The sequence below is a fragment of the Rhinolophus ferrumequinum genome, chromosome 8 (genome assembly GCF_004115265.2).
Source record: "Rhinolophus ferrumequinum isolate MPI-CBG mRhiFer1 chromosome 8, mRhiFer1_v1.p, whole genome shotgun sequence".
NCBI classification, from domain to species: domain Eukaryota; kingdom Metazoa; phylum Chordata; class Mammalia; order Chiroptera; family Rhinolophidae; genus Rhinolophus; species Rhinolophus ferrumequinum.
Window position 1 is genome coordinate 63187527 of NC_046291.1, and position 5266 is coordinate 63192792.

The 5266-nt window shown below is 39.4% G+C and overlaps 1 non-coding gene across 1 annotated transcript; it reads left to right on the forward strand.

Annotated features, from left to right (window-relative positions):
* Positions 1 to 2862: 2862 nt before the first annotated feature.
* On the forward strand, positions 2863 to 3054 carry LOC117026410 (U2 spliceosomal RNA). Its single transcript, XR_004423761.1, has one exon. It is a non-coding gene; the product is annotated as a U2 spliceosomal RNA (small nuclear RNA).
* Positions 3055 to 5266: the final 2212 nt, after the last annotated feature.

The following is a 5266-nucleotide window of genomic DNA, read 5'->3' on the forward strand; positions in this document are numbered from 1 at the left end:
CTGAGTCAGGGACATGTGAGAGTCTCTCGTGTGAAGCTGCCAGTGCTGGAACTAGCAGAGGTCCTACTGACATCCCGTATGGAGAAAGGGGTGGGAGAGGGATAACGGAGCCGGGAAAGAACAGATGGTCTTTTTTAAAAAAAGTTTTTCCGAAAACTAACATTTTTAATTAAAAAGACAATTTTTTTTTCCTTTTAAAAAATCCCTTTTTTATGGCAAAATATAGCACACACAGAGAAGAAACATAAAATGTACAGCTTAATGAATCATCAAGACAATATCTTGTAACAACCACTAAGGTCAATACATAAAACATTGCCAGCACCCTAGCAGTCGCCACGTTGTGTCCCTTCACTGTCAGAAAACCCTTCCTCCCCTCAAAGGTAACCATACCCAGACCTTTATAATAATCACACTTTTGCTTTTTTTTCCCTAGAAAAAGCTTTTTCATCTAAGCATGCATCCCAAAGCACTATACTTTAGTATTGCTTATTTGGGGACTTTATATATATAGAATCATACAGTATGAATATACATAAATTTGTGTGTCTCTGCTACTGTTAATGGACATTTGGTTTGTTTCCAGTTAAGGCTATTACTAGCATGCTGTTATGTACATGATTCCTGGTGTTTGTGTGAACATTTCTTTAGGGTACATACTTAGGAGTGGAACTGTTGGGTGATAGAGTATGTGACTCCAACTTTACCTCAGAATGTTTCCCAAATGCACCTTTAATGTTTACCCCCACCAGCTGTTTATGAGAATTCTCATTGCTTCACATCTAAAATGATAAGTCTTCATTCTGAGATAATGCATTTCTGTATGAAAACGTTTTTACTTTTTTAAAGTGAAAAACTACCGATAGTAGAATTAACAGGTTGCTTTTATTTTTTATTGCTTTTTTAAAAATGATTTTTACATGGCAAAATAAAGATCTAGTAGTTCTATTTAGGCCCTATACTTTTCCACTAAATTCAACTGGACCATGACATCTCAACTGCTGGAAACCACTGTCCTAGAGAACATGATGTAGATTGTCTCTACTTGTCTTTTTTAACATCAAAAGCAACTTGATACAGATAGTAGCCAGCCTCCAAGATGGCCCCCAATAAACTTCATGCCTTTGTGTAGACTTCCCACACTGAGAGGGGCTGATTTTGTGACCAATAGGAGTGTCAGTGTATGACTTCACAAGCTGGGTCATAGAAATCATTGCTGCTCCAGCACTGGTCTTTGGATCAATCACCCTGGGGAAGTCAGCCACCAGATTATGAGAATGCTCCAGCGGCCCTGTGGATGTGCCCACAGAGAAAGAAGCAACTTATCAACATCAACTTGCTAACCAAGGAAACTTCAGCTTCAGTCAAACCTTCATATAACTTCAGTCCTCTAGCTTCTGAGACCCCAGCTTCTAAGACCCCACAAATCATAGATCAAGTCATTTCCCTGTGTCCTATCTGAATTCCTTGCCCACAGACACCATGAGATAATATTACTACATTAGTAGTGTTGTTTTAAGCAACCAAGTTTGGGGATAATTTGTTACAGAGCATGAGATAACTAACATAACATTATATGACCACCTAGTAATTATCCTTGACAAAAATCTGAACCTGAATCTGATAATGCCTCTATATTTAACTACAAGTTTAGAAGAAGTAGAGGTGACAGAGGAACATGTTAAACAAGTATATCACAGGACAATTAGCAAAATCCAGAATATAGAAAATTCTATAGCACAAATAACCCAATTTCTACAACTAATAAATTGGGGGACGGGGGGGAGATGAGGAGAGGAACCTATAAGTTAAAAGAGATTTATAAATTATAATAGATTGCATTATTCCCAACATTTGCTGCCCTCTGCTGTGGGGGAGCTGTACTTCTCTTCCTCCACTGACATCAGCTTTGGTCATGTGATTTGTTTTGACCAATGAAATGTGAGCAGCTGTGATGGTTGCTACTTCTGAGCAGAAGTTTTAAAAGTCATTGTATATTTCAAGGATTACTTAATTCCATCTGCTAGGAAGTGGGTGTATCCCAAATAGGGACTGTTTCTTCAGTCCACAGCCAGGAGTGAAGAGGATATGGAGTTGACTCACAATGGAAATTCACGTGAGCAGGAAAAAAACTCCAGTTGTTGTAAGTCACTGTGATTTTCAAGTTGTCTGCTACTACAGCATAATCTAGTGTAATCTGATTAATGCAAGCAATGTTCAATGTTTAACAACAGATAAATCTTGTTATGACCCGAATTAATTAAACCATTATAGAAATCTGAATGCAGACTGATATTTCATAATAATTAAGAATTGTTCTTTATTTTTTGGATGTGTTTATGGTATTGCAGTTATGTTTAAAACAATAAAAAAAGTTCAAATGTTTTATATACATGGTTCAGGGGGAAGGGAGAGTAGGTACAGATATAGATTGGTCACAAGTTGATAATTGTTAAGCTGGGTGGTGAATACATGCCAGTTTATTACAGTATTCTTTCTACTTTTATTTCTGTTTGAAAATTTTCATAATGAAAAGTTTAAAAAATAGTTTGTTGACTTAAGTCCCAGAGTTGTCCCTGACTCCCAAAGGGGTACAGAAAATATGGGAGCTAGGAGGAAGGAGCTGACTAATTAAGTTTAGTAAGTGTGAGTATGCAAAGGAGGTATTTGGATCAGGCCTCAGGAAGAAGACATCAGAATTGATCATTTTCAGTGAGAAAGATGTTTCTTTAGGAGTATTATACCAGGTCAGAGCAATACCAGGGAAAGATTCAGAGCACTGAAGAGATTTGGGGAGGTCTGGAGGTGTCAGCCTCCACCTCAAGTATGACAAGCAAAGGGTGCGGCTTAAGTGGGATCTTTATCCCTTCTCTGCCTATTAGCTAAAATCAAATGTGGTATCTGTTCTTATCAGTTAAAGCATCTGATGTGTTCTCCATCTGTGTACTGGACATTAAATTAATGTTTGGAATCAGGAGATGGATTGCGGTGTCACTCTACCCACTCCTTGCCTCAGCTCGGAATTGAATTACTTTTAGGAATGGTGCATTCCTTTCGAGTTAATGACAGATTGTTTCTTATTGTTCCCCTTGTTTTCTATAAAGTGCTCTAATTCACTCTTAATGAGGCTCCAGACTGCATTTCCACCATTTGCTCTGCAAGGACAGAATTTCCTGTAAGTGAAGTAGACATAGTAGCTGAGCTCAAGCCATCTTGCCAGTACTACACCCGAGGGGGTGTTGGACAAAAGGACCACTTGGCGAGGGGGAGGATTGGGCTGACAGAGAGAAGAGGCTGAGCCTGAGCCAGACTCCATGTCAAGTAATGTGACCGAAGACATGTGACCCAGGCACATGGGCAGCTATGGTGGGGGAAGAAAATCTATTGGCATTAGAGAGGCAGCAGCAACCTAGGTGGTAGCACCCACTGCCCCACTGAAGAGTCTAGTAAGGAGATGTTGCTTCTCATTCCATCCTCCTAACGCAGGGTGGTCCTCTCTAGGGAAGAGGGAGAAGATGGCATGTCAAAGTAGACACATCTGCCCCTCCCACTAGATTGACAATGAAGTTTAACGTTGTGTTGTTTTTGAGATTGAAATTTAAAAATGAATAGGACTGAGCATTAGAAATGGGATTGGCAAGTTATGGAACTGGATGGAGACATCATTAAGAAATTAAGGGAGCCCACTGCCCACCAGGGATTCCACCTTAGGGGGCTGGAATCAGAGAAACCGTTTCATGCTTACATTCCAAGGAATTGTAACACCTCGATAATCATAAGGTTCCTTCATTTCCCCTAACAACACAACAAAAAATAAAACCAAAATCTTCTGTTCAGGTTTTTAGCGATACACCTTCCACTTTGAACAGGACAAAGCCACTCTTTGGCAATTGCTCTTCTTAATCTTTCCTCCTTCGGCCTTCTCTTCCCTGTCCTGCAGAAAATCTGTGCCCTCCTGCTCTCCTCTGTGCAATCAACTAGAGCCACACTTATATACCGTTGAGGACACTAAAAACAAATATCTATATTTTAATATTTTGCCTACTGTGACCTCCTTTTAGTTCAATTTCAAAAACAAGGGGTGAAGTACATAAACATGTCAATGAACTCTATTCTGCCCTTTTTGCTGCACAGCTTTCATACCATAAACCAACGTTGTTTTTCTACAGACAGTAAAAGTTATAAAAACATCTTCTGTGTAAATACACTGATAGTTAAGTTCCAAACTTCCATTTGTTTCCTCAAAAATCTATTTCTTTGAGGACTGTTTCCCACTGATAATCCTGGTATGAAAGAGCTGGAGTTAGTGTTGCTTCTGAGGTACCTGAGTCACGTGTAGAATCACTTCCAACCCACCCACACCTCTGAAAACACTATGACGATTATAAAAATCAAGAGCGTCCTTGCAAAGAGAGACTTTTATCAGTTGATGTTATTTTAATTATTCATTTTTGATGGGGAATCTATGAATATCTTCAAAAATTTGGAGTCAATAGGTAGACTATTTTAGGCTTTTTCACCTAAAAAAAAAAAACCTCCCCCAAAAACATCTAATTACGTTCTGAGGGTTTCCCAACCTTAGGTGATTCTTGTCATAATTTAAATACTTCAGCTTAGACAGCAAGATATATGTGTGCTTTAAAAGTTCGTTTTAATATTCACCCTAGGACTCATTAATGAACTTTGAAGGGCTCTAATGGAGAATACACACCCCAGGTGGTGGTTTGTGAGCACTGAAGGGACGTAATTGGGACCTTGGACTTGGAATCTGGGACTACTACAACTCTGCCAACTATTTGTTTCTGCAGCTACATGAGCGGACCTATTGTTTAACATAAGAGATGTTAGAAATAACTTTTTTACTGCTGAAATGTGTGCTTATGAGATATATATACCAAACCGGGACCTCACCCTTAAAAAAAATAGGGCATGAATTTTGAATGAGTTCAGACAGTGCTCTAGCCCTGGGTGTTGAGTCCTGTGCCTGCCACTTCATGCACGATTCTGTCACCTGGTTTAATGAGAAGTGTGGCTGGAAATCGGGGCATTCTGTTCAAGTGAACATTTCACAGAAGGTTCTAGTTGGCAGCCTCAGGCTCATGGAGATCACAAGGACGATTTGCCTGACTCATATTTATTTGCTAATCAGTGTTTGCACTTGAGAAGGCTCAGGCTCTAAGGACATAAATTGGCAGAGTCCTTACTAAGACACTGACACTTGTCTACCAAATGTTATTTGGTCCACAGAGAGTTGCAATGAGCTGTA